The sequence below is a fragment of the Zea mays genome, chromosome 4, assembly GCF_902167145.1.
Source record: "Zea mays cultivar B73 chromosome 4, Zm-B73-REFERENCE-NAM-5.0, whole genome shotgun sequence".
Taxonomy (NCBI): domain Eukaryota; kingdom Viridiplantae; phylum Streptophyta; class Magnoliopsida; order Poales; family Poaceae; genus Zea; species Zea mays.
The window spans coordinates 136,411,563-136,422,002 of NC_050099.1; positions in this window are offsets into that span (position 1 = coordinate 136,411,563).

Sequence of the window (10,440 nt, forward strand, 5' to 3'; positions counted from 1 at the left end):
GCCATTTGTGATAGTTGTTAGAGAAACAAAGCAGAGCATCAAAAACCAGCTGGACTTTTACAGCCATTACAAATTTCTTAGTGAAAATGGGATGAGATCGGGATGGATTTCATAGTTGGCCTACCTCGTACCCGAGCCGGCTACGACTCCATCTGGGTGATTGTGGACTGCTTAACAAAGGTGGCCCATTTCATACCAATGAAGACACCATAAAATGGAGCAATGCTTGCTGAGTTATACATGTCCCGGATTGTTTGTTTGCATGGAGTTCTAAAGAAGATAGTGTCATATAGAGGAACACAGTTCACCTCTCATTTTTTGCAGCACCTGCAGGAAGCTTTGGGCACGCATTTGAAGTTCAGTTCAGCTTATCACCCGCGGATCCTACGGTCAGACTGAAAGAACTAATCATATTCTGGAAGACATGTTGAGAGCCTGTGCATTGCAAGATAAGGCAGGTTGGGATAAGAAACTACCTTATGCATAATTCTCTTATAACAAGAACCATTAGGCTAGCTTGAAGATGTTGCCGTTTCAGGCACTGTATGGAAGGAGTTGTAGAACTCCACTGCTCTGGGATCAACTTGGGGAAAGGTAGGTGTTCGATCTAGACGTTTTGCTCAATGCCGAAGAGAACATCAAAATGGTTCGAGAGAATATGAAGATATCACAGTCAAGGTAGCGTAGTTATGCTGACATAAGAAGAAGAAAATTGAGTTTTGAAGTGGGAGATCATGGCTATCTGAAGGTGTCACCCATCAGAGGACTCAGAAGGTTCGGAGTCAAGGGCAAGCTAGCACCCCGATACATCGCACGTACGAGATTCTATCAAAGCATGGAGAAGTGGCATACCAGCTCATCTTACCAGAAGATCTATCAGTAGTGCATAATGTTTTCCATGTGTCCCAGCTAAAGAAGTGTTTGTGAGTACTAGAGGAGAAGTTGCTAGTGGAAGGACTGGAAGTCCAAGAAGACCTGGCATATGTGGAGAAGCCAACGCAGATTCTGGAGACAACAAACAGAGTCACCCGGAGAAATACCATCAGAATGTGCAAAGTCAGATGGGGTCACCACTCTGAGGAAGAAGCAACCTAGGAACACAAAGATGATCTAAAAGACAAGTATCTTGAACTCTTTGCTAGCCAACCTCGAATCTCGGGGCGAGATTCTTTTAAGGGGGATAGGTATGTAACACCCTGGATTTTGGGGTATAAAACTTTCTTTGCTCTGTACTCAAAATTCAGGTGTTACTCTTTCCTGTCTTCACTTTTCTTTTCCCTTTATTAAAACAATAGATAGTTATTTTGTTCTATGTTGGCGGGAGCCCTAGAAGTGCCTTTATTGTTGCATTCATGTTGTTGCATAGTGTTTCTAATTACAAGAAGTGTTTGAAACATGTTAATATATCTTGTAGAAGTTTTCGGTAAATGTTCATAATTTTCTGAATACTTTACTATTTTCTGAAATTAAAAATCTATTTATTTGAGGTACTTAAAAATATTTTCAAAGGTTTTAAATATGCTTTTTAGTTCATTGGGAGCCAAATCATGTCTAGGAATTTTTCTAGAATTTTCGAACATTAAAAATGATTTCAACCTTTTTATGGAATTATTTTTAATTTTAAAAATGGGACAGTTACGAAAAATAAAATATCTTCAAACCCTAGCAATAAATATATATGGATGGAACCCTCTCGTCGAGTCATTTCCAAATTTTGAAACTGTTTCACCAGTTTATATCCTCCACTCCTGGAATTGATCGCACGAAGTTTAGGACGGTTACATCTTCGGGGAGAAATTACTTTTGATCCGTGCGTCATAAGTGGAATACGAGGGTACCACTACGTTTGTCTCATCGAGAGCTTCGTCCTAGTGCCTTCGATTCGTCGATCCGACCAACGGTTCGTTCCCAATCGACATTTTTCTTCTCGGCTCCAGTGAGGTTTTCTTCTCTGGTGAGCCCATCCACCATTGTTGCACCTAGAGTTCTTCATTTCTTTGATTCTCATTACAACAGCGCCTCCCCCTCCCTTCCCTCTCCTTCCACGGCGGCAGCGTGCCCCCCTCTCTCTCCCTCGCTCGGCCTTCCCCGGCGGCGGCACCCGCCTGCGAGCACGCCCGCCCGCCCGCCTCCCCCCCTCCCGGCGCGGTGGCGGCTCGGCTCGGCCCCCCTGCGGCCTCCCCTCCCCCTTCCCCTCCCCTTCCTTACCATGGTGAGATAAGAGGATGGAGGGAGGAAGAAGATGACGATTTTGCGAAAAGCCCCATGGACAATTTTAAAACTGTGCGTAGTGATGCGTTGCAATTTAAAATCGCTATAACTTTTGTGTTTTAAATCCGATTCACGTTAGATTCGTATTAAAATTGTCTACATGTTAGAAGCATTATTCTATGATGTTACATATTTTATTTAATTAATGTAAATGTTTGTTTGACCGATGGTTATTAAAGTATCGTTTCAATTTAAATCTAATTTAATGTTTCGATTTGTGCGTTTAAAAACAAACACCAATGTGGTTAATCTTAACCGAAATATTCTTTATTAATAATTTTTTGGTATAAACGTGCTATCTATTTAATAGTCCTCGCGTGTCGTGTTGGCCCGCGCGCCGTGCGTGTGCTGTCGTGTTGTTTTGCGCATTGCACATTTTGTCTCGCTTAGAGTCGCTAATATTATTTAAATTACTTATCTTACTGAATTCTGTTAGCATAGTAGATTAATTAAAACTAGGCGGTAGATCTAGTTGCATTTAATAACTATCGATTAATGCAAGAATGTCGAATTAAATGTTGTATTTCATATTTGTATAATGTAAATGCAATAACTTCTCAATTGTAGCTTCGGTCTTAGCGTTTCCTTTTCTTGTGTGTGCGTAGAAGCGAACGCTACTTTGTATTGCACATGTTGCCCCTTATATGGTGTATTGTTCCTTTATGTTTTAAGAATGTTGAATGTGTGTTCGCACTCGCTTAGATAACGTTCCGCCCACGAAGTCTGAGGAAGTTGCAGGAGAAGCCCCTAAGCAGCGGCACGAGTTTGGTGAAGGCAAGTGTCCTTTGACCTATTATGTCGTATTTACTTTATAATTCACTACCCCACATATTATGATTAACCTAAGGATTGACTAGCTTTCTATTTATCCTGTCCTTGATTACATTTTTGGGTTGGGTTATTATGATCAGCTACATGCTAGTGTTTTACCATAATAATCAATGAACATGATGAGAATTACTTTATGATACGATGATTCATTATGGTTATGATTATGAACTTGTGACATTTTAGGGGGCTCGAGCTGTTTCCTGAGTACCTCTCCGTAAGGACATGATCGTTGAGAGACTACCCAGGACAACAGTATAACCATGAGGGTGGTATGAGATGCCCTTAGCTAATTAATTGGAGGAACCTGGGGTGTAGTTTGCTTCGCGGTTGTGCCTTCAATGGGGGCTAGGGCATAGTGCTTGCTCTTCTAAGGGTGGGTGCCGAGGTTCATTCGATTTGGTTTTGTTAATCACCCACCTTAGGGAGGAGTATTGTGTTTGTACGGCTGGAGAAATCTAACGGGCGGCTACACACTAGGAGAATCTTTGTAAAGGCAACGTAGTGAATCCCTAGCCATTCACCTTGGTAGTGAAGATTGGGTCTTGCATACCCTGGCTGGAAAGGGATCACGACTTGTGGGTAAAGTGTGCAAACTCTGTAGAGGGTTAGAAATTGGTATATCAGTCGTGGTCACAGTTATGAGTAGCCTTGGGATCCTCTTTGATTAGAGATACTTTGGATTCATTTATTTTGATGGTTTAATGATGATGGCTATACTTATGATATCTAGTACTTTCCTCTTGGAGGAGGTGCTTTCTTTTGAAATATCAATTTGGGTTCTATGATAAAACTTGGCTTCTACTAATGATGAATACCTAACCAACTAAAAGCAACTGCTTAAGCTTAACCCCACATACAGTTAGTCCACTTCAGCCAAACGTGACATTTGCTAAGTACGTTGATGTGTACTCACCCTTGCTTAAACACCAAACATCAGGTTGTCCCTATTGCAAACATTGCTCGGGAGAAGATGAAGGCAACATGGAGAATTTTCAGGAGTTTCAAGACTTCGAGGAATTTTAAACTAGACTAGCGGCAAACCCCCAGTCGGTTGCCTGTGAAGGCCTTATCTTATTATGTTTCATTCAACACTTTGATTTATGTTTAAGTTAATGACTATGTGGATGTTTCGAATATCATGATGTAATAAAGTATTATTTACTTCCGCTATTATATGAGCATTGTGTGATGATGTCCAATTATGTAATTGTTGTGTACGTGAATTTTTTATCATGGCACGTACATGGTTCACATTAGGTTACCTTCTAAAACCGGGTGTGACACCTGTTCCCTGTTGAAGCACCACTGGTTGCCGATCGCTGCCTCACTGTGCCATCGAGTCTACGTGGTGTCCATGCGCTAAGTGGCATGTCCATGTGCTAGAAGTGGCTGGTCGTGCTTGCTTTGCTCTCTATCTCGGTAAAAAAACTAGCATGGATGACTCTCGGTGTTGTCGGTCCCCTCGGGTGCGGGTAAAAATTGTTGTGTCCATGCCCTCATTGCTCAAATTAGTAATTCACCGAGGTTTGCCATCCACTTACACTCGTATAGCCCAAGTCTTGTCATCTATCTCCATCTGTGCACCACTTGTAACACCCTGAATTTGGGGGTATAAATTTTCGTCTCCAATACTCACCAAATTCAGGCGTTACTCCCTTTTCTCTTCCCGTTTTGCTCCTTTGTTCCCATTTTCAAAGCAGTATAGAGACTGGTGTCTGTATCGCGTGTAAACAAAAACCTAAGTTGACAAGGGTGTTGCATCATGCCGAGGCATATTTCTTTTGTCTGATGTTGTGCCTAATCGTGTGTTCATATCGTTTCAGTTTTCGGTTCGCGATTTAAATTCGATTAAAGGTTAGTGTGAGCAGTTGGTTTCCGGTCTGTGGCCTGACCCGGCCTAGCCCCTGGCGCCCCTCTCCCCCATGCGTGCCCCACCTCTCTCTCTCTCATTTGCTTTTCCCGCACAGCAACTTCCATCTCCCTCTCTTCCACCTCTCTCCATCTCCCCTTGCCCTAGGTGGGATTCCGGTGAGCGGTTGTCGCCGATCGTCGAGCACCGAGGTGAGCTCCCCCCTCTTCCCCTCTCCCTCTCCCTCCCTCCCCCGGCGCGGCCCCTGGCTAGTGCCGCCCCCACTGTGCGGCCCCCTGCCCGCCCCTCGTGCCCTATCCATCCCCCAGCGTGGCCCCTCCTCGCCGGTGCGCGTGGCCCCCTCGCCCCCCCCCCCCGTGCCCCACCTCCCCCGACGCAGCCCTGCCCTTGCTGGCCGCCAGCCCCACCGCGTGGCCCTGCCCCCACCCGGCGTGGCGCCCTCGCCCAGCCCCGGCGCGGCCCCTCGCCCAGCCCCCTGCCTCGGCCGGCGCGTGCAGCCCTATTCCCGCGTGCGCAGCCCTAGCGCGCACCACGTTTAAATTCAGTTTTAAATTTAGTTTAATTCATGCGTTTCGTCGTGCGACGATTCGTTTTAAATTTCAGTTTAATTCGCGTGTGCTATCGCGCGTTTCATCGTGTGACAATCCAATTTAATTTCAGGTTGAGTTGCGTTGCGTCGCGTGCATCGCCGCACGACGTTTCGTTTATGTTCTTTTTAAATTATGTGTTATGTTGCGCGGTTCGTCGCGTGACAATTCTTTTAAATCTACCTAGAGTCGTTTATAATAATTAAGTACATAGTGTAACTTTGGTTTATGCATAGCGCGATTATTAAATTAATGTGGCTATGATCAGAAAGTATTTTACTTCATAGCTGCTTAACGTAATCACCTTTCGACTGTAGCCTCGACCGTTGTAGTTTCTTTTTCGCATAGTCATAGATGCGAGCCCTACGCCAAGCGTCTGCTTATTTGTTGCATTCTATTGCGTGGTGTATTGTTTCTTTTTATAATAAGTTTGTGGATTGTATGTTTGAACTTGTATAGATAACAGTTCGTTGGCGGAGTCCAAAGGAGTTGCAGGTGAAGACCCTGAGCATCAGCTGGTTGGTGAAGGGAGGTGTCCCTTGACCCATCTATTTCCTATACATTTTATTATTCACCTTCCCGCATTTACATAATTTATCCCTAAGGATTGACTAGCTTTGTTTATCATGTCCTTGTTTACCTATGTGGGTTGGATCATTTTGGTTTAGCTCTATGCTAGTGCTTTACCCTAATCAATGAACATGATGAGATTATCTATGATACGCTATTTCCCCTTTTGATTATGATGATGATACTGTGACATTTAAGGGGACTCGAGCGGTTTCTCGAGTGCCTCTCTGTAAGGACTGGTTCATTGGATGACCACCCGGGAAAACAGTACAACCATGAGGGTGGTATGGGACACCCTTAGCTGAATAATTTGAGGAACTGAAGTGTAGTTTGCTTCGCCGTCGTGCCATCAATGGGACTCGGTGTATGCGGTACATTTAGGAAACCTAACAGGCGACTACAGCCTCAGGGAATCTTTATAAAGGCTACGTAGTGAAACCTTGCCTATTCACCTTGGTAGTGTTTAAGGGTTTGATGGGCCTGAGGCAAAAGGGAATCACGACTTGTGGGTAAAGTGTGCAACCTCTGCAGACTGTTATGAAACTGATATATCAGCCATGCTCGCGGTTATGAGCGGCCTTAGGAGCTTCATTGATTAGAGACACATTGATCAAAGATACTTTGTTCGCAGATGATGATGAGGAAAATGTTGGTTTTTATTGTGATTATGATTATGATTATGGCTTCTGGTATTCTTTCCGTTTGGAAAGGGTACTTTTGGGTTAATAACTTGGGTTAATGCTAAAACCTGGCTCTCTACTAGTAATAATTACCTGACCAACTAAAAGCAACTGCTTGATCTTAACCCCACATAAAGCTAGTCCACTACAGCCAAACGGGACAATTACTGAGTATGTTGATGTGTACTCACCCTTGCATTACACACCAAACCCCCAGGTTGTCCACACTGCAACCACTGCTCAGGAGAAGATGAAAACATGGTGGAGGATTTCTAGGAGTTCCAAGAGTATGAGGATTTCTAGGCGTGGGTTAGCTGCAAACCCCTAGTCGGCTGCCTATGAAGGCCGTGTTTAGCTACGTTTCGTTTTCGCACTTTGATCTATGTTAATGGCTATGTGGATGTCTCGGACATCATGATGTAATCAAATATTACCCGCTTTTATGTTCTTATTTGAGCACTGTGTGATGATGTCCGGTTATGTAACTATTGTGTACGTGAATTGCTGATCCTGGCACATACATGGTTCGCATTCGGTTTGCCTTCTAAAACCAGGTGTGAAATAAGTGGTATCAAAGTCGTGCTGATTGTAGGACCGCTAACCTAAAGTAGAATGGCTGTTCTAAGGATTATATACTGCTATTCTCACCTTATCTTGGTGTCACTTCAAAAGTTGGTCATCTCGACCAATTATATGTTCTATTATATAGATTATACCTTGTCGAAAATTTTGTTTTATTATATTTCCTAATTTTTATGGTCTACTTGCTGGTCATACTAGTTCTGTTCTTACTCTTATGCTTACGTTGTCTTTTGTAGATGGCTCGTCTTAGACACACAGCACGGAAGTCAGTCATTCCTTTCTTGCCCTCTTGTCTCACGGAGCATTCGCTTCATCGCCTGGTGACTAATCAATCTAGCCATTTGGAGAGGTTGCACCACCGCCTACACGAGGAGCAGGAGCGTCGACGACAAGAGCTGGAGCAGCAGGGCTCTTCTTACTCACCTCAGCAGAAGGTAGAGTCCATGAGGCGCTGCTCTCCTGTGCCCCCGCTGGAGGCGCACCTTGCACCACCACTAGGCATCCCGGCCGCTGGATTAGCTAAAGGAGGAGACCCCGATGATGGCGACGACGGCAATAGCAGCTCGAGCCATAGCATCGACCTTTCGGAGGTGTAGGAGTCGGAGGGATGGGTTTCTCGACCCATCACTCGTGATGCCGCTCGCGGGTGTCACTTCCACGATGCACTCGGCACCTTGCTGCGCCAGGCACTCAACCAACGCACTTGGTCCATCGAGTATCGCTGTGTTGTCTTCCAGCCTAGTCGTGGGACATACAAAGACCACTGATAGGCGACTTGCTTGGTGTGCCATCGGAGGATAGTCTCCAGGGTGTGGAGGTCTGCTCGATGCATTATTCTATCTCTAAGCGGGACTCGGCTGAGGCGACCATGCAAGATACCGCACGACGTGCGCTTTCACACTACTGCTCAGTGCTCGGTGGGGTGGCCGATGGTCTTGACCCGAGGTATTACCCCCGCTATCCATCTCATAGCACAAGAGGCATCGTTGTCTCACCTATTGATGAGGACAATCCTTGGTTGAGCAGCACAATCAACCTAGCCGTCGTGCTAAACATAGAGCTAGACGACGCTTTGGACGGGCTGTGTAGGTCTTGTGCTGAGATCGCCTAGTTGCGGGCTGAGAGCGTGAAGCGTTGTCACCTAGCGGATGGCTCTCCTGCCCTTGTCGGGACTCAACACCCTTACCGCTTGCCTCGGCGTGGGCGTCATGTTTATGGCAACCCCGACTGCATGACCAGGATAAATTTAGGACAATAGATCATCAGCGTTGGATCTGGTAATTAATGTTTAAAATAGAATCCTTAGTCTTAGTATTATTCTCAGTTATTCTTAGTTAGTCAGGATAGTTTGCTTATCCTATGTTTTTATGCTTGTCATGATGAACTATGATGGATTTAGATCTTTGTAATGACTGTCGCTAGAGTGTGGGTACCCCTTGCATTTTGGTTTAACTGTTAATGTTAATAAAATTAGTTATCTAGTTGGGAAGTCTTTTTATCTCTACTTTCCTCTTTATCTGAGGAGTTGTGTTTGCCTGTGTAGGAAGTCAGTGAAGATGTTTATCTGTTCAGTGTTATGGAGGAATTCTATACTCTTTTCTTATGCTGCAAGATTTGCAAGATCAGTTCTCATATGTGATTGCATTCCACAGATGTCAGACAACAGGCGCAGAGGAGGAAGGCATGCTCAGCAGGAGCAGCAGGCACTGCAAGATGAGGCACCTCAGCAGCAGTTGCCACCACTACCCCCGATGACAATAGAGCAGATGTTTCTGATGCAGACCCATGCAATCCAAGCGATTGGTTAGACTCTGGCCGCCATGCAGCAAGTGTAGCAGCAGCAACCCCCACTTCAACCTCAGATGCAAGTGCAGACGCCTCAGATGCCCAGAGATAAGCGTGCTGAATTCATGAGAGGTCATCCCCCAGTGTTTGCCCCATGGATGCTAAAGATTGGCTGCGTACCGTGGAGCGGGAGTTGCACACCGCTCAGTGCGATGACAGAGAGAAGGTTATGTATGGTCCCCGTCTGTTAAGGGGAGCAGCTCAATCTTGGTGGGAGTCCTACCTTGCCACACATGCCGAACCCTATGCCATCACTTGGGAAGAATTCAGAGATAATTTCCATCGGTATCATGTTCCAGCCGGTCTGATGACAATGAAGAAAGAGGAATTTCTAGCGTTCAAGCAAGGGCCCATGTCAGTCACTGAGTACAGAGGTAGGTTTCTACAGCTGTCCTGCTATGCTCCTGAAGATGTCAACACAGATGCCAAGAGGCAGTACCGTTTCCTGAGAGGCTTAGTCGATCCCCTGCACTATCAGCTGATGAATCATACCTTCCCCACATTTCAGCACCTGATCGACAAAGCAATCATGATAGATAAGAAGCGCAAGGAGATGGAGGATCACAAGCGCAAGATTGGTGGACCTCAGCCTAGGAGCAACAGTCGCCCCCATTTCTCAGGCAACCCACCTCAGCGGTTCAAGCAGAATTAGCGCCCGCCTCAATAACAGTTTCAGAGGTAGTACCCTCAGCATCAGCAACAGTATCGCTAGAACAACCAGCCAGGAGGAAGTCAGTTCCAGAGGTAGAATCAGCAAGCACCTCGTCTTCCTGCCCCAGCAACCAACCAGAGTAGTCAAGCAACCCCAGTGCAAGGAGGAGGCAGAGGATGCTTCCATTGTGGAGAGCAAGGTCATTGGGCGATGCATCGTCTGAAGAAGGTAGCTCAACAGCAGCCACGCCCCAATGCCCCAGTAAAGCAGAATGTCCCTCAGCCAGGAGCAGGCAATCGTGTCCAGACGCGCTACTACCATGGGAGACTGAACCATTTGGAGGCCGAAGCAGTCCAGGAAACGTAAGGCATGATAGTAGGTATGTTTACAGTCGAATCCCATCTTGTAGAAGTGTTATTTGATATTGGAGCAACGCATTCATTTATTACTGCATCATGGGTAGAAGCACATAATCTTCTAATATACATCATGTCAACATCAATTCAAATTGACTCAGTCGGTGGAAAAGTTCAAGCTGATAGTGTATGCTTG